General features: G+C 38.3%; 1 long non-coding RNA gene across 1 annotated transcript; it reads right to left on the bottom strand.

Moving 5' to 3' along the window:
• Nucleotides 1-6848: 6848 nt before the first annotated feature.
• Nucleotides 6849-18938, bottom strand: LOC102023727. Its single transcript, XR_264438.1, has 3 exons — nucleotides 18908-18938; nucleotides 10635-10733; nucleotides 6849-6927 (listed from the first exon to the last, which is right to left on the bottom strand). It is a non-coding gene; the product is annotated as an uncharacterized LOC102023727 (long non-coding RNA).
• Between the last annotated feature and the right edge of the window lie 694 nt (nucleotides 18939-19632).

Genomic DNA, 19632 nt, shown 5'->3' with positions numbered 1-19632 from the left:
TCTCTGAATGAAAGTCTGGGTCCCCTGTCTTTGTTTCTTGAAAATGCCAAAAGCGACTGGGACCAGGACACACTCACCGTGGGGTCAAAGCCACTGCTTTTACTGAAGATGAAAATATAAATAAATACTTTAAAGCGTTAACATTACCTCTTTCAGAGAGTTACATTTAAGTAGTGTCTTTCAAATAACTGTATATTTTCCTCAAATCACTAAAACAAAGGGCAAACCAAAACAAACCAACTGCTTCCAGAGGGGACAATTTTCCACTCAGCTGAGGCACTATTTGCCAAATTGCAGCCCAGGAGTGATTTTTACAGCAAAGTTATAAATGAGTGGCAATTGGGTGGTTTTGATAGAAATTCTGGCCGACCTTTAGCTGTACTGATGCTTGTGAGTGCTACCATGATAAAGATGTCCTGTCCTCCTCCTCCCCTGACCGCGGCTCTCCAAGCTTTTTAATTCTCAGAAATAATGTCCTGAGTTCTCACTGAAGCTAGAAGGGAAGCAGCGAGGAGGGTATGATTAAGGAATAAAACCCTACTCTGGCTCGGGAAGCAAAACTGTGGGTTTGAGACCTGACCCCACAAGTGGGGAATGGCATTGCTGTGTGACCAGCAGTGAGGTCGCTGATTACCTCCATCCTCCCATTCTCTTTCCAACCTGGGCTTGGGAGGAGGGGGCCAGGCTGCCATTGCCCTCCAAGCCTGTGAATCCCTGGCAAATGTCTTGTCGGTGCAGTCTACAGCAGCGTCCTTCACTGAGGAACGGTTTTTTCATTTCACATTTTCAGTGATGAGAGATGCTCCGTGCTGATAAATGCTCACTTGGCAGCAGGTCATGGTGCAGACCCAGAAATGTCATCTCTTAGTCCACTATTTGATTGCTACAAATTAAGCAGAGCTATCCCTTGGTTACCTCTGAAGGATATAATTTTAACCTTCCTCACATGAAACTAAAATCTCTTCCTTTAAGGAGCTCATAAAATTTTGAGGCTTTTGTCATTGCTTTCAATCAGATCGCTCTCAAATCCTGGTCTACACACATGTGTCACCGCCCCCCCAATAAAGCATATGTTCCAAGCTATTAAGTTCTTTGCACATCAGAGCCACCCAAAAGGGTCAAAGAATACCGTTTGGCACATTTGTTACTTTGTCACTTACCACTGTGATTTTGTGGAGAGAAAAAAGCTGACAACTGCCCTTGAAAACATGAGAATATGGAGATTTTTTTCTGCCTTGACAGGTTTCTTTTTTCTCTTCCTCTTAGTCTCACAAATCAAGCAGTCTCTGCGTTCTATGAAATGTAAAGTTTAGTTGGATGACTTTTCATAAACTTCATTTTTAACACATTTTTCCCTCTTGTATTTCTATAATATATGCAAAATGTCAAGCTCCTCAAAAGAACTTTACAGGTCATTTTCCTGCCACAATAGTCAAATCAACAGCAAATGCACTTCGTGGTTTAAACGGAGTGACAGAAGCAGTCTGACAGCAGAAACATGTACTGGGTAGTAACTCCCACAAAAGCCTCGAGATTATCCCATGAGTCGAGATTACAGCTTCAGAAATCACCCCCTCTCTTTAAAATGTGTCCTGTGTAAATATGGGGAAAGAGCGTTTTCTAGCTCTGCTCCACCAAGTGCCCTTGACCCGGTGACATTATTGATTTCCCACCATTGTCTTTATATATATTGGCCCAAGAGGATGGAACCATAATAGCTGCCTCCCTCAACAATTAATTTTGATCTGCTCTATGTATTGAACTGCACAGAAGCTCTACAAAATGAGAATTCCAGGTCGTTATGGGAGCAAGCACATACAACACATACACATTCACACATGCACACTCTTGCATCATGTTTTTTCAATCTCAAAATTAGGTTATTTACTTTCTTTTTTTTATTTTAAAGATAAAAGGAGGGAAACATTAACAGATGTACAACATTTTACAACATATCACAAGCACAATACAGACAATACAGAGTTACAAACAAAGTAGTAGGGAATTAACAATGGTGGTTGTATTACATATTGATATCTTCAAAGTGGTTTCTCGTGAAAACAGATATAGACATGCAATACTGGTCAACCAAAGACTCATTGACAGTTTCAAAATTAGGTTATTTAGACAGCTAAGGGATTTTTCTTTCTGATTTGTGAATTTCTTGATACGAAGAGTTGCACAAGTAAAATGATGTAATTGTTTTGAGTTATTAGCATAATACAAAGAACAAAATAAAATAAAATAAAATTGCTGTGGTTGCCAAAAATTTGAGGTGTTTTTCTCTCATTCGTAGTGAAATAAACCTACTTCATCCTTGTCAAATATGAGAGGAAGTTTGATCTCTTGAGCTCTTGCTGTGTTCTCAGTAACATGAGCAATTCTTTTTTTTTTACTAGTAATCCTGCTAGATGTCCCAGCGCTTGGACTTGGGGCACAGATATAATATTGTGAATAACAGGGTATCACTCATTTTGCCTTTTGTGTTTGCGTCTCTGGAATATTCATCCACTATCAGAACCCTGCCCAGTGTAGGGTACTGTTCAGCTAGACTTGCTTTTTCTACATAAATAGGTTTGAATTGAAAACTTTCATTTCTTACAAAGAAACTACCAAACTATAAAATACATTCCAACAATTTTTCTGACATAATTACATTGATTTTTAAAAGTAAAGGTTGGGACATAAAGATATTACTAGAAATATAGATTCCATTATTGAATCTCATCACATCCCTTAGAAGATTTCACCTGAGGAAACTTAATTTACTAGGACCTTATTTATTGAAAATGGCATTGCTATTTATTTTAAATTTTCATTCTGTAATATGCAAATGCAAATAGCAATTGTCTACCACATGGCTATTTCATCTCAGGGAAAAAATGAAGATTAATCACCTAATGGGAAGGAATCAGGCAGTAGTATAGGAGGTGTGGCTTAGAGAGGGCTTTAGTTGGGGCTAACAATACAACTAACCTGGCATACTCAACATTCCTGACCTCCTGGAATATATACTTATTAATATTTTAACCTATGATTCTCAATTAAAATATCAGTAAAATATTAAATATAAATAGGAAAAGATTTAAACCTTTCTTGCACATCCCATTTATCTCCTAAGAGGGGAAAGCACACCTATGAATTTTTTTTTAGTTTTATTTTAAAGAGAAAAAAAAACCCAAAATTTCAAAACAAAGTAATAGGAGAGTAACAATGATTAATACATTGCATAGTTATCTTCAAATTAGTTACTCAGAATACAAGAGATAGGTATTTAACTGTCAAAAGAATATTAGCACAAACCTTTCTTTTCAATGAATTAAGAGAAATTAGTAGTTATAACTATCTTAGCTAGTGTATATAGATACATATATATGTATATATATTATATATATGTATATATATTACATATATATTTTTCCTTTTCTATTCCTTCTTTTCTCCTTTCCCCATCCCTGTTTCTCTTTCCTTTTCAAAAATTTCTTCCCATTTCACAATATCTATTGTACGTTTTGGATCTTATTTACTCTTTCAGCTTCTCACACTAGACAGACAATACAGTGTTTACACATATGTCTTATTTATTTCACTTATGAACATGGTCTCCAGTTGCATCCATTTACCTATAAAAGTCTCCAGTTTGTCCTTCTTTATGGCTGAGTAGTACTCCATTGTTTAAAAACAGCACATCTTTTTTATCCATTCCTCAGTTGGTGGGCATTTGGGTTGTTTCCAAGATCTAACTATTACAAATTGTGCTGCTATAAACATGGGTGTGCGTATATTGTTGTGGTATGCTGTTTTTAATTCTTCTGGGAAGATGCCCAGATGGGGAATAGCTGGATCAAATGGAACCTCTAATCCTGGATTTTAAGGAATCTCTACACTGATTTCCACAGTGGTTTCACCAGTCTACACTTCCACCAACAGTGGAGAAGGATTCCTTTTGCCCCACAGCCTCTCCAGAATTATTATCAGTTGATTTTTTGATGATAGCCATCCTTTCTGGAGTGAGATGGAATCTCAGTGTTGTTTTAATTTGCATCTCTCAAATGACCAGTGATGGTGAACTTTTTTCATGTATTTATTTGCTGTTTGTACTGCTTCAACTGAAAAGTATGTATTCATCTCAGATGCCCATTTTTGTATTGAGCCTTTAAATTTGGGAGGTCTGATTTTTTGAGCTCTTTATATGTTCTCGATAGTAATCTTTTTTCTGAGGAACAGCTGGCAAACATTTTTTCCCATGTTGTGGGTTTTCTCTTCACTCTGTTGGTTTCTTTTGCTGTCCAAAAGCTTTTTGAATAAGATGAGATCCCAGTGGTTGATTCTTTGTGATACTTCCTATGTGATCAGGGTTTTATTCATAAAGTCTTTGCTTATATTAATGTCTTCAAGAGCTTTACCTATTCTATCTTCCAGCAGATTTAATGCCTCTGTTTTAATATTTAGATCTTTGATCCATTTCAAATTTAGTTTAGTGCTTACACCCATGAATTTATGTGCTTAGTCCACTTAAATACTTTGCAAGTGTGGTACATATAAACCTCTCTCTCTCTCTCTCTCTCTCTCTCTCTCTCTCTCTCTCACACACACACACACACACACACACACACACACACACACACACAATGATGGTCTTAAAAATGTTTGCAAATATGTCTGTAATTCTTTGCAAAAGTATGTCTGCAATTTCTAATCACAGCAAAAGGTAGAACCTGCAGTAGAAGGAACTCTGCATGATTTTCAAATGAATCCAAGTCCTCACAGGGTTTGTGGCACCTGCTTCGCTTCCTCCCTGTTGGGACACACACCTTGGGAGCTGAGTCAGTGTGAAGAACGGGAGCTAAAGCCATTGTGCTGAGGAGTCCACGTCTAGATAGACAGATGCTGAGCAGCCCAGACCTTTCAGTCCTTAGGTGCAAGACAGGGAAACGATTGAGCCTTGGGGGATTTCAACTACCCAGCTGAAGCTCAGTGGAGGAGCAATGGGATTGCCCCAACAAGCCCCACCTAACTTGCTGGTTGTGGACTGCATTTTTCAGCTCAGGCTGCCAATACAGAGCACCATAGACTAGGCTTAAACAACAGAAATATATGTTTTCACAGGTGTGGAAATGAGAGTCTGAGATAAGGCGTCACTGAGGTGGGTTACTACAGAGGTGTCTTGGCTACTTTTGTTGCTGAGACAAAATACCTGACACCCAGAATTAAGGAAGGAAAAGTTTACTTAGCTCACAGTTTGTGGAGGTTTCAGTGCATACTTGGCTGGCTCCAAGGCAGAGTGGCACATGGCAGAGGGCAACAGTTCATGCGGTGGAAGACAGCAAAAGCAACAAGAGCAAAAAGGGAAACGTGTAGGCAAGCAGCCTCTTTCTTTCCCTTACATATGCCAACTATCCACCCCAGTGCGGGTGTAGCACTCACACTAATAATCCTAGCATCGGATCATGGATCAGCCATAAACTCTGAAAGCCGACCTCAGGACTGCATGAAGCTTTCGGGGGACACCGAGACACAAACCATAACAAGAGGGTGTGCTGCCTGGCTTGCAAACACATTCCTTTGTGATTGTCTTCACCTGGGAGGGAGGCATATGGGAGGGAGGCAGAGAGAAGGAGTGAGAAGGAAAGGGGGAGGGAGTGGAAGACAGAGTGAGCAAAAGCCAGCTCGTGTTCCTTCTTTGAGAACACTAATCCTGTTGGAGCAAGAGTCCAGCCTTATAAACTCATTTAACCTTAATTACTTCCTTATTCCAAATACAGTAATATTGGGACTAGAGCTTTAATATACAAATTTTGAGGGAACACAGTCTAAAGCAAGAACAAAAAAGTTTTATTATTTTAGGTCACCTACATTTTGGGATGATTTGTTCTGCCTCAATAAATAAGGGGGATGTGATCACAATACTATAGTATTTGTAGTAAATATTTGCATAAATGGCATTGTACTTAATAATCTGTAATTTCCTTTTTGGCTCAATATGCTTTTGAGATGTATTTGTGCTACTACATATAGGTAAATAAGATTATTCATTTTAATTGATGTACATTCATTTAGCACACAACAACACTATTTTTATGTGAGAATTTCATTAATCATGAGGTTTGGGGTTGTTTTTTAGTTTTGTGAAATTATAAATAGTGCCCTAATAATGATGTTTTAATGATTTCTGCTGGAAAAACAGATATTTTCTAAACTATATTCACTGGATCACAGGATATGTATACTTTATTTTAAGGACATGCACACTATTAATTGTACTATATGTGTATATTCTTTGTGTATTAGTCTACCCAATTTTTATCTTTTCTTGTTTTTAGGAGCTCTTTATGTATTCTGAGTATTAATATTTTCTTGTTATGTATATCTTGAAATTACCTCCCTGAATTTACTTTTTCATTTTTCTTGGTTTATATGTCATTAGAAAAAAATTGTAATTTGATTTAACCATATATGTATAAGTTTATTCATAGATTTTGAACATACCCATACTAAATATATAATTTTTAAAAATAAACTTCAGATTTTGTGTCCTTTTTAAGAAAGCCTCCTCTACTCTGGCAGAAGAGAGAGTCTTAGTCTTGAATGGAGGAATGGTGTTTTATTCCTAATATTTTTAGAGCTACAGTTTGAATGAATGCATAATTTCTACTTAATAATAAAACATCAGTTGATAAAGTTCTTGTACTTGCTAAGACTGATACTTAAAAGCAGTGTAGAGATTTAGAAAATATCCATGGGTAACTGGAAAAGGAACCGAAGCCTCTGAACCTCCAATGCGATTTTCAGGTAATTCTGTGACTTGGAGAGCAGAGTCCAACGAGTGAAAAGTTTTATCTTCATGGTGTCCGCAGGTGGCATGAAGTTAAAAGTTCTCTTTTTCTGAAATGTCCCTCTGTTCTGTGGGATACAGGCTTTCTTAGTCTGTTGGGATTAATTTAATCATTATTCCAAATTGTATAATTTATTCATTGATAGCTATAAATTTTAATTTTAGCTATAAAAATTTGAAGGTGATGTATAGAAAATGTAGGAGGTAAGATTTTTTAAAAAAATGGACATTAGCAAGAAGAACAGAATATTTGTAAAGGAAGAATATATTTCTTTATCTAGGCCCATGAAATTTACTGTCTAAGTTCCTAATGGTGCACGTTTCATAGGATCTGTTTTCTTTTTATTTTAAAGAGAAAAAAACTAACAAAACAACAATAATGAAGACAAAAATATATGTTTGAGTTTGTTTTGAGAACACATATAGCACGCGGGGTGACCGTGTGTAATTCGGTCACGCACATCCAATATAGCTCTCTGCGGCCTGTCTTCCTTGCATTTTAGTAGAGAGTAATAAAAGAGAGCCTTTTTATCGGGTAGAGGTATGACAGGAAAAAAGTAGTATCAGTCCACTTTGTTTCTAAGTGCTGCTGTTGCCAAGCCCGTCTGGGCTCCCACTGTGCCACTCACCAGCTTCGCATCTCATGGTTAGTGACCGCACACTGCAAATACGGTGCTGTGCCACCTAATGTGCCACTTTATTTGTGTGGATTTATAGGTGTTTGCAGGCCGGAATGATCACACTCACTGTAGAGGGTTGGTACCTGCACATAACACGTTTTCAATTCCCTTCTCCCCTGATTGTTTGACTCCTCTTTTATTTTTCCAGCATCAGATTCATTTATTTACTCTCATAACACCTTATAAAGTTAATCATCATATACACAGATTGAGAACCAGACAAATAAGCCACAAAACATATAAAACACCTAAGACAATTGTACCAAGTGAAGGTACACTTTTAGGTACATTGTCCCTCCACACTAGATTACAATTTTTTTCCTTTCTCTTTTTTCCATTAAGGACATGCATACTATTAATTGTATTATGTGATGAAGTTGTTTGTTAGTGTCCACTCTTACTATATATATATTTTCATTTAAAAGAAACCATATGATATTTAATGTTGTGTGTCTGAGTTACTTTACTTAGTATATACATTTTCCTAAAGCTGTTTCAAGTTTATCCTTTTATGACAGTGTAGTACTCCACTGTATATAAATATTACACTTTTTTATCACTACACTATATTGATGGACATTACACTACACTATATACTACACTACATTGATGGACATTACACTACACTATATACTACACTGTATTGATGGACATATAGGTTGTTTCCTAGATATTGTTATTATGAATTGTGCTGTATGAATGTGGGTATGCATACATCACTTTGGTATGTGTCTTTAACTCTTTCAGGAAGATACCTAGAAAAGAAGTAGCTGGGTCAAGTGAAATTTCTATTTTTAGTTTTTTTGGGAATCCTCATGCTGATTTCCACAGTGGTTGCACCAGTCTACACTCCCACCAAGAGTGGAGAAGGGCTCCTTTCTTCCCACAGCCCCGCCAGCATTTGTTATTGGTTGATTTTTTTTTTTAGGTAGTCATTCTTTCTGGGATGAGACAAAATCTCAGTGTTGTTTTAAATTGCATTTCTCAAAGGGCTGGTGATGCTAGACATTTTTTCATGTATCTATTGGCCATTTGTATTTGTTCACCTGAGAACTGTCTCTTCATTTTAATGGTGTAGGCCTATCACACGACGTGGCTTCTTATACAATCAATAAAAGTGAGATGCATTGAGTTTACTGTTGGTGTAACATGGTATACTGTTTGCAGAAGCTTCAATCCATAGTTGGCTGTCTCCAAGGCAGGTTGCCATGGCAGAGGAGAAATAGCAGATTGCAGGCAGGAAGCAGCAGCCATCAAGGGAGGAGAAGGGGTCTATGTATCTACCCTTCCAGGCCACAGCCACAGTGACCCACCTCTCCCCACAGGGCTTCACCTTCCAGCATCACATCCACCCGTAAACCCATCAGTGGATGAAAACAGCATCACAGACACATGATCCAGTCACCCCCCCATGGAAAGCCCCACCTATGAGCACATGAGGCTTTCGGGCACATCTAGATATAAGCCATTACAAATATTATATCTTTATCGCAAAGAAACTCTTATTGAGCCATGTTATAAAAGTACATGTTACTAACTATATCCTTCCTCAGAATACAAGAGAGAGAGCAAGAATAAGAGAGGGAGAGATAGACAGACAGCAGACAGACTGATTAGGTTTTACCCAATCATAAGCACAGGGGGGATATCTAAAGAAATGTCTTTTGAGAAAACTCATATAACTTCTTACCATCTCTGTATCTTCTACAATGGGGGATTGATCTCTAAGTCCTCCTACGTTTCCACAACTCTGCATAGCTCTTATTAGGCTTACAGTGGGGTAATGCTTCCTCCCACTTGCAAATGCGCAGAGATGCCCACCTCATACTGTAAGGGATATTTGTATAGTGAAGAGATCTCAGGAGGTGCTGAAGAGGTCCATTTAGAAGCAGCTTGCTGCCTGACCACAGAGACACATTGTGCCCAGTGGTGGCTAATGCTGCTCCTGGGGAAGGAGACTGCTTTATCAAGTATTTCACAGAAGTCTCATTAAAGAAAAGGTGATCTGTTTCAGGTTCCGTATTATAGACAAATGTGTGCTTAGAAATTAGAAACATTAATGGCAGTGAGGATTGCTGGGTACAGAAGGGAACTGGTTGATATTACCGATCCTGGGTGACATTTTTTGAAGATGATCTGGGTCTTGTTAGGGCTGCCTAGGGGCGTTTTCTCATTAGGAGAGCTGGATGTGAAGATATAGATGTTGATATCAGACTCACATTAGTATTTATTTACGTTGTGTACACATATACAAGCACAAATGTCAATAAGCATCTGTGTTTAAAATAACTAATTTACACAGGACTGTGGTGTGCATATCTAATGTGAGCTCAGTTTAGATGGTCTCACCTAGACACAAAATCAGGAGTTGGGTTCAAGGACATTACTATCCAGTGGGGTCCCACAATTTGAGTGGACCCAATCTTCTTTAGGGGAACTGTGCATGGGAAATGGGGCTTCAGACATCCCAGTAAGTATCTGGAATATGGTTTCAGATATTCCCCAAAACCTCATAAAGCAAGAGTTTTAGTGGGAGGCTAAAGTGAAATATACTCAGCAATGGAAAAAATGAGATTTCCACTGAAAAAAAGTACCATATAAGGTCAGTCACCAGTGATATTAAAGCTGTGATGATATGCAACATAACTTGAAAACCAAGTGCAGGGGCTAGGGATTTAGCTCAGCGGCACAGCACCTGTCTGTCAAGTGCAAAGTCGTGAGTTCAATCCCCAGTACTGGAAAAAAACAAAACAAACAAAAAAAAAGAAAATCAAGTGCAAAGAGGGTGGATATATTTCATGAATCACAGGTGGAAAATGAAAGTTTCTAACCGCTCTAGAGAGACTGCTTAGAGTGGATTCAAATCTTGAATTTACATTCTTACAGCAATTCTGACCCAAATGCGAGTCTTCAGAAAGGGTGACATCATTGCTGAACAATTTCCTACTAGTCTGAGCAATGGAATATGCTTGAGAATGTCTACATTTTTTCCCCTTTTATTCAAATTAGAACAGAATATTGTCACATCGTATTTCCGTTCTTCAGAAGTATACATGATTTTTATCCTAACGTACTTCAACCAGGAATGAATCCAAATTCTGCCTCCAGGAAATACTCACCATTGTCTGACTTGCTTTTGGCCCAGGAAACACGCCAGTCACAGGAGCCTTGTGAGATCACCACAGTTGTAGTTTCCAGGAAGTTCCAGTAGGTGTCTCCTAACAGCAGTTTGGGTAGGAGAAAGGGTGCCAATCATTTCTCTCTTTTAGTAATAGACATAGTGAGAAATTTGCCTACTGTATAGTGCAGACATCCAAAACTCATTTAATATTTTTAAAAATACCATTGATCATCTGATCTTTACACCCCATCTCTACAGGAAAAGAGTTTTAAAAAATGGTGGTTCTGCACATGTGTGGGGAAAAAAAAAAACAAACCAAAAATCAGAATATTAAATCCAACAATCAAGATGATTTCTTTCAAAGCCTACCAAAATTATGATTTAAAAAGTTTTAAAGTAGAAAAAAGTTGAGAATTCAGCTGTGAAAATAAACATTTTCTTCATAGGACTGGCAAACCTGAGAAATTTCCCAGAGATCCAATCTTGAGGTTTTATTATGCACAAGGTTAATGTTGAATGTCTGAAGTCTACCAACCTTTCTAACAGGAAAAAAAAAAAAAAACCCAAAATACAAATTACTTCTGCATGAAAGAAAGAAAGAGAGAGATTTCTTTTTGAGAAAATAAAATAGAACAATTGAGTGAAACATTATCTGTCAAGTGTCCATCTGTGTCTAGAATGTTTCAGGGGTGAGGCTTCACAGCTGTGGCCTTCCTGGGGCTGTCTTCTTATTCTGATATCCTTTTTAATGTGGCCACACTCAGGGACCACACTCAGGGAGCTGGGTGCACAATGCCTTCTGAATACCTTCTCTCTCCAAAGAGAGGCTATTATCTCCAAAGGAACATTGTATTTATGCACCCTTGTCTCTCACAGTGTCTGACTTGGAGCCTTAGCCTTAATTATCATTCACGGAATAGTTTTTTACTTTTTACAATAAATCAAGTTTTCTAGGGAAAAACACTAGCTTTTGACAGGTTTTTGCTGTATGTGTAGTCCATAATGAGTACAGTACCCTGCACAAGCAGGTATCATGTTTTTATTGAATCAATAAATGAAGCACAAGGCTGGTGGAAGAAGAAAAAAAACATATCCTAACTGGAGCAGGGTTGAGTTTAAAAGGAATATTTATTGGTTGTGTAGTACAAGCCAGACAGTGCACTGCACAATCTAGTTTACTTAAGAGTCAACTATAAATTCAGCTGACCATGACAGAGCCAGCCATGAAAGAGTTGGAGTTTAACTCAGAACTGTGCAGGTCTAATCCTCTCTAGGGAGGGACATTGAATAGGCTTCATGATCAACAAGCCACTGAGTAAAATATCTTGCAAGTCTATTTTAAAACATTTTAAATGCAAATATCACTAGCTATGTGTCCAAATTGTTCACCTACCCTGTCTTAGGTTAGAATTCACAGAGATGGGCCTTAAGATGCATATTTATTTGCAAGGATTTACTGTAGGCTTGGAGGGGAAAAATTACACTAAGTTGTAGTCTCAACCAAGACTTCAGCCAATCCCACAAAAAGGTCTAAAACTAGATGACCTTTTAGATTTATTACATTTTGAAGCAGGGATACTTGCCTTTGTACTCCCATATTAACCTGTAGTTGGATAGAGGCTGCTCTAGGTCGGGGCATGACCTTGAATGTAGTGGCTGTGGAGTACTGTTCAGGTTTTAGAAGGTGATTCTACTATGAAATAATCAGTATCCAATGTTTCTAAGAGAGCACAGCACTTCCTTGGTGTTAAAGGGAGTAAATGGAGTATTACACCAAAAAATAGGTTATATAGGTATATGATGTCCTTTTATTTTTTTCCCATCAAAGAAAATAAAGTCCTCAGCCTTGTCCATGGAGAAGTGAAGTAACACTTGACAGTCAGATTAGCTCTTCCACCAGGTGCTGAGAAGAAAGCTATTGCTAAACTTGAACGATTCCACTGCCACCTATGCTTGGGCTGCAGTGCCCTGGGATGATGGATGGAGGAAGGAAAGAAGACATGGGTTTTAATAGTTCAGGACTAGAACTAACAAATAATAGAATAGGCTATATTTGAAATCCAGAGTCCAAGAGGGCACAGAAATCCCAAATACCATTTGAAACTAATATGGCTCTGGAGAGGATGGGAATGGGGATGGGAATAAATGCAAGAGGAAGTCGTGTCTGCATAGGTTTCAAGTGATGACAGTATAGTAAGAAAGGTACAAGGAAATGTTAGGACTCTCGTATTTTCAACAAACTTGCAGTGACCATACTACTGGGAAGACAGGGATAATGTTTAGGCTTTGAGGTGAACTACTAAGAGTTAGGCAGACAGTTGGAGGTCCATTCATGAGTTTTAAGTAAGATGACTTAGTCTGCTTGAGCTGCTGTAACAAAATACTGGCAAAATATTGGTGACTTCATAGAAATGAGTTTTCTCATCTTGTAGAGACTGAAAGTTCAAGCTCAGTCAACTGGTCAACTCAGTTCCTATGAGGACTCTCTTTTTGGTTTATAGATGACCATCTTCTTGCTATGTCATCACATAAACTTTCTTCTGTTCACAGTGAAAGATAGAAGAAATTCTCTGGTTTTTTTTTATATAAGAAAATTAATCCTACTGGATTAGGACTTCATCTTTTTTTTTTTTTTTTTTTGTACTGGGAATCAAACTCATGACCTCAGGCCTTCCAGGCTAGCACTTATGCCACTGAGCTATATCCCTGGCCCTTAGGACTTCATCTTATGACTTCATTTATAGTTCTGTATATATAATTTTAAAGAAAAGATGGGATTATACCATATACACAAATTGAATATCCAAAGAATTTTTCTGTCTTAAAAATGTAGTACTATAGAGCCATATTAAAAGTTTGCACACTGTTGTTTTAAACAAACTTTCTATGATTTACTTAATCACTAAAATTATTTTTTGAATATTTAAATTACTTCAAATTGTGCATTGTTATAAAAAGTGCCATGGTGAGCATTCTTGGTGTATATCTTTATTTGAATCCTTGGTTATTTCTTTATGAAAAACTCACAGAAATAATGATTTCTAGGTCAAACAGGGTGCAAAAAATGTTTGTTAATTTCCCAGTATACTTGCAGAAAGGTTGTAACAGTGTACACTTCCAACAGTGAGATAGTGCTTTTGAGCCTGTTTTTTAATGCCACTATGACAGGTGGGAAATAGCATATCCCTATTTTAATAATCAATTTTTTGATTATTAATGAGGTATAACATTTTAAAATACATGTTTCCTGTCCACTTGTTATAATGGGATTGGAACGATTGAGTGCTTGTGTCAACTTGAGAAGTTCAGAGAAGCTTAACTAAATCGGTTCAGCAATTTCACACCCCAGGGTGTGGAGGACTCACCCTAGGGCAGCTCATCCCCTGGATGGTAGAAAGGGGGATATGAGGAAGGACGGATCTGTTTCTGTTTCTTCCAGGGAGCTCCAGTCTACACCTTCATCTTGGACATTATTGGGCTGCCGGGTAGACTCTTCAGCCTTCTGTAACAGGGCATCAGCCTCCTGATACCAACTTGCACAAGACACTGAAGTGAGCGCCAGACCTTGAACTGAATCCTTTGGTCTCCAGTGTGCAGACTCTGCATTTGGCATTCTTCCTCATCCTACTCTAGCTGACCATCATAAGCCAGTCTCATAGATGCTTATACATTTGTATATCTTGTGTCATATCTGTTTTTCTAGTAAAACACTGACTGATACAAGGATATTCTCATTTTCTTATGGATTTGTAAAAGCTTTGTATGTAATGCCTTTATTCTGTCACTTCTATTTTAAATATGGTTATTGGTTCCTTGCCTTCTGTTTTGTTCACATTTTGTTTTATGCTGGGGGATTTTGGATATATATATATATATATATATATATATATATATATAATTTTCTTAGGGATATATATTGCTGTTGATGCTATATGTAGGAGAATGCCCTTCAGTTCAAATTTCTGACATGGAATTTAAAAAGGAAGCAGATAACCTTCTATCACTGTGTCTCCGGGTTTCTCAGTGACAGTTTGTAAGGGGGTAGGCAAACATTTTCATAAAGGTGTTCAGGTGGCCAGCGTGACATGGATGTCAGTTCCAGGCTTAAGTGGAGCACTTCACACATTTGGATCATTCTCTTTTAAATTAGAAAAAAGTGTTGAGATATCTTCATACCGCCCTGCTCACAGGATTGTCTCTGAGGCCGTCTCCTGCTCACATCAATTTTTGTTGGCCTTTATTTCAGGAAGGAGCTGGACTTGATATGAGGGCAGAAGAGTGAGGCAGGTGGCAGCCAGATGGGTGTGCTGGATTTGGAGCCAGAGGAGAAAGGACAACTTTCAGCTCAAACAAACTCTGGTACTCTGCCTCTTTTATTCATTCTCCAAGGTCTAACTCAAGTTTCACAACCCAGTTTTTCTACCCCATGTTTACTACATGACCCTCTGAATAGCCAAGGATGATATTTTCATCAGTGTCTATTTAGTTCTTTTCACAGAGTAGCTAATATATAATCTTTATGATACTAGTTTTTATATTATCTAATGTAGAGCTTTAAAATATATTTTAACTTCCTTTACAAGATTTTAAATTTTCTGATATAATTTAGTTGTAGCTCAGAGGATGTTACTCAAGGCTCATCTTTAAGTGTAAATGTACAATAATGACTAATGGGTAATTGCTTGGTTTAAAAAATGCACACAAAATCTTTTAAGATTTTGTTTGGCTCATATAAATATACAAATCTTTTGTTAGAATATTGAAATGTGACAAGGCTCTGGGCTTTCATCAGAGGAACTGAGTTTGAATTTCAGCTCTGTTACTTACCAGCAGGGTATGAGCCCCCGTGTCTGCATTCAGGAAGTGGGGATAACATATTATCTCCCTCCTACATTTGAATGAATGTAAGATGCAGTTCAGTCCGAGTTTTCCCAAGGTACAGCAAAAGACAGTGACAATTCTTCACACAGAACTTTCAGGTTTAATTTAAATTGCTTTCCAACTCAACTCATAATTGTCAGGATGGTAGAAAACCCCAAACCAAATGATAACTCAATGACTAGAAACCCCTAATTCAGTTACTGCTAGAGCCATTTTGTTTTAGAAATTAGTTCACAATTGAGTTGCTGGTTTTTCTCCCAGCTCAATCTGCACACATTATTAAATCCGAAATGAGTGAGCTTGTGGCACATCTGGCAAGAGAAAAAAAGCCAAATTTCCATTCTTTATGCCTAACCTCCCCATGAAGTTTTCCTGTGGGTGCAGCAATGTTGTTTTTGACTCTTGGTATTGAGCTATATGTGCATGCTTGTGGGTAGCTGTTAAGCAGCTGTCATTGACAATACCCCAGGTGGGTAGAGACATACAGTTAGTGTATGCATTTGGGGCAAAATTCCATTTGTCTTGGCCTGATGGTCAATTTTGACTCCAATTTTCCATTCTCCTGACATGTGGGTAATCTCGTTGACATCTGGAGGCATTGTGTGGGAGAACAGGACACTAGTGATGAGATTCTCCATGTGGATCTGAAAGAAAGCTTTTCACCTGTAATTTGTGAGGGTTTTGTGAAGCTCTCTGGTACCCTTCTGGATAAAGAACTTTCTATAAACCTCACTTATTACAGTGATCACTGCTGGCAGAATCAAAGTTATGCATGTGTATTGGGAGCACATTATATCCTCTTTGTGCTCACATAAACTTCCATTTATCTGTACAAATATTTTTGAAAAGAGCAAAACTGAAATGTTTCCTCTCCAGCTGGGGTGCTGTTCTGTTGTGGCTGTGCAGAAAATTGGGTCACCGTCCAGTGTTGCATCCAGCACCCACTCGGCCACAGAATGGGGAAATGAGTGCTTATATAGTGACAGCGACAGTGTGGAGCAAAACCTGTGCCCAGAATGACTGTGGACAGCTAATAAGGAGTCCAGGAGCCGACTGTTCAGATTGCTGCCTTTGTTGCTGTTGTCTGGGAGGAAAGACATTGCTAAAAAGAAAATCATTCTTCTAACTCTTACTTTTGATCTCTTTTTGTATTCTCTGAGGACAGTGACTTTTAAAGGTTACATTTTACCAGTATGTGCCAATTTGGGGAAGAAAATATCTCTACTACCCAGGAATACTTGGAAGCATAGACTTTTCTGGAGACTGAATATGATGGTCTAAGATTGGTTAGAAAGGATTTGATAAATATAGTTGTGGGTATAACTGAATGACAGCTGGACATGGAGTCAGAGTTCAGATCTTAAATCCTTCACTGATTTGTGCTAAGCACCTGCCTCTGTTTCCTCCTATGTGCAAAAGAAAGTCTGTGTGAAGGTTGAATGAGCAGAGTGCCTAGCATGTAAAGGGTAGTCACTCATTATTTGTTAAATCCAGAAATAACTTTGTGAGGGAGGGCTATGCATCCATCAGTGTAGGTGAGATTTCTCTGTAGTAACATACAGGCCCTAAGTGGATTAAACAGCCCACGCTTATTTCTCTGTTGAACTTCATGTTCATTGAGGTCAGCTGTCATGTCCTACAGTCATATTCCATATGGCTCTTAGTCTGGGGTCCAGGTCCACTGGGTAATCACCATCTGGAAATTGTGGCAGCAGAAAAGAATTCTGGAGGGATTTGTAGCTGTAATTAAATGATCTGTTTGGAAATTATACACATCCTTTCTGCTTAGAGTTTATTGGCCATAATTAGTTGTGTGGCTCCTCCTAGTCACTAATGAGCATAAATCCTACTTGAGCCTCAAAGACAGGAACCCAAAATATATGGCCAATAGCACTCATGACTTCTGCAGTGTTTATTAAGCAGGTTTTGTTGACTTATGTCTATCATACAAATCAAAATGTTACCATACATTTCTTACCTCTTCATTATAACACATAATCATGTTTTCCTTTTGTTAAATATTTCATATATGCTATTTACTTCATTCTTAGTTTTTCAAACAGAACACAAGAAGAAAAACTTTTATTTTCATAGAATATAACAGAAGGGGTTTATTTTCATTTACTTTGGGCAATAAGGAAGGTAATGATGGCTTTCACCTTTTTTCTTGTCCTGGGAAGTGGTAGAGAAGAATAGAGCACAAGAAGGTAGGAAGGAGACCAACCATCTGAAATTTTCATGGAGGGACATTCATTTTGTCTGGCAAGATGAGACCCAGTCAGTTTTGTTATAAAGCGTGCTAAGAGAGGAGAGAACTGGCTTTAACATATCTGTTATATACTTGAGAAAGTCTACTCAGGAGATACCAGAAAGTTAATTGATTTTTTGTATTTGATATATTTTTCCTTTTGGAGAATCTTTATTTCTTTTGGCTTTTGATCATACACTCGCATATGTATGCCTTCAAGAATTTGAACAAAGCCGAGTGTGGTGGCACACGCTTGTAATCCCAACACTCAGGAGGCTGAGGCAGGAGGATTGTTGCAAGTTCAAGGCCAGCCTGGGCTACAAAATGAGCTCAAGTTCAGCCTGAACTAGATAGCGAGAGCCTGTCTCAAAAAGACCAAAAATAAACAAACAAACAAACAAAGAACTTGAACAAGGAACTAAAGGAAGTCTAGTCTTTGCTGATGTAGCAGAGACTGTTAATTATCTCTTTTTTATTATTTTTATTTTTATTTTTTGGTTTTTCTCCGGAACCGGGAACCGAACTCACGACCTTGTGCTTGCCAGGCAGGCGCTTTTTGCCGCTGAGCTAAATCCCCAGCCCCAATATCTCTTAATATTCATTTTGCTTCTAACATTAAAGTTAGAACTTCCAGTACATTATCCTGACTTAGAGACCAAAACTGTGCCTGCACTGACAGATGCACATCCTCCCTCACAAAGTATTTTTTGGATATAATTAATATTTAATGATCTCCAATTAGTGCCAGTTGCTTGCAGCCACATATGATTTGATCTCTGATGTGAAGTCAGTGGAAGTCTTGAGCACAACTTCTAGGTCATGTTGTTAATGAGAAAGCTATTTTCCATCTGTTTCCTTTTCTATCTTGTTGGCTTTGAAAGGTCACAACCTTCTGAAACAGTCACTTTGTTCCCCCGCACAGAAGCCACAAATTGAGGGTGACTCCTTGTCCTAGACTGGCTGCCTATCACCAAACTGCTACCTTGAGAAAGAAGTAAGCTTATTACATTGATTAAGCCATTGTAATTTTAGGTCTCCTTATTATAGCAATTTAGCCTGTACCATATTGTCTTAGTTTGTATACTGCTGCTATGACAAAATATATGGGTGATATATGAAGAAAAAAGGTTCACTTAGCTCACAGTTATGGTGATCCAAAAGCATGGCTCCGGCATCTTCTTGGCACTGGTGAGGGCCTTTTGCTTATCTCATAGCATCACATCACATCATTGTGAGGGCACACAAGAAAGGAAGAGACCATATGATGAGACAGGAAGCCAGAGAGAGCAGGCTGGGACAGTTGAACTCACTTTATAAAAACTCAAGTTTGTTCCAACCTAGCACCATGAGAGCTAGAACTCTATCAAGAGGGCATTAATCCATTCATGAGGGTGGTGCTAGGCTCCACCTCTTATAGATTCCATCATCTCCCCAGCACATAACATTTGGGGGTAACACTCACACCATATCCAAATCAACTAGAGACAGAGAAGATCCACCACTGCTGACTAGAGGCAGAAGTGCTCAAAGCAGATTCACCAGGAAACACAAGTACTCACAAATGGAGAAAGCAAATAGCCAGATATGGAGAAGCAATCCAAAGGAGAAATCCACTAGGATGAATCCAACACTGGGGGGATTAGAAAGGGAAATGGGGCTACCTCTGGACCCTGGCAGATAAATTCCTACCCTACTCTTATTTTCCACTGGGAGAGGAAACCCAACAAGGGAGATATTCACCGATTTTGGGGCCAGAGAATCACTCACAGGACAGAAACTAAATGGACATCAATGGGCCTAGGGAAGTATAGAGCAAGGGGATGATGTTGGCTGGGGACTCAGACTGGCAGCTGGGAGAACTGTGCCT

The sequence above is a fragment of the Chinchilla lanigera genome, unplaced genomic scaffold (assembly GCF_000276665.1).
Source record: "Chinchilla lanigera isolate Chin_1 unplaced genomic scaffold, ChiLan1.0 scaffold00111, whole genome shotgun sequence".
Classification (NCBI taxonomy): Eukaryota; Metazoa; Chordata; class Mammalia; order Rodentia; family Chinchillidae; genus Chinchilla; species Chinchilla lanigera.
This window is presented reverse-complemented; position numbering and strand designations above follow the sequence as displayed.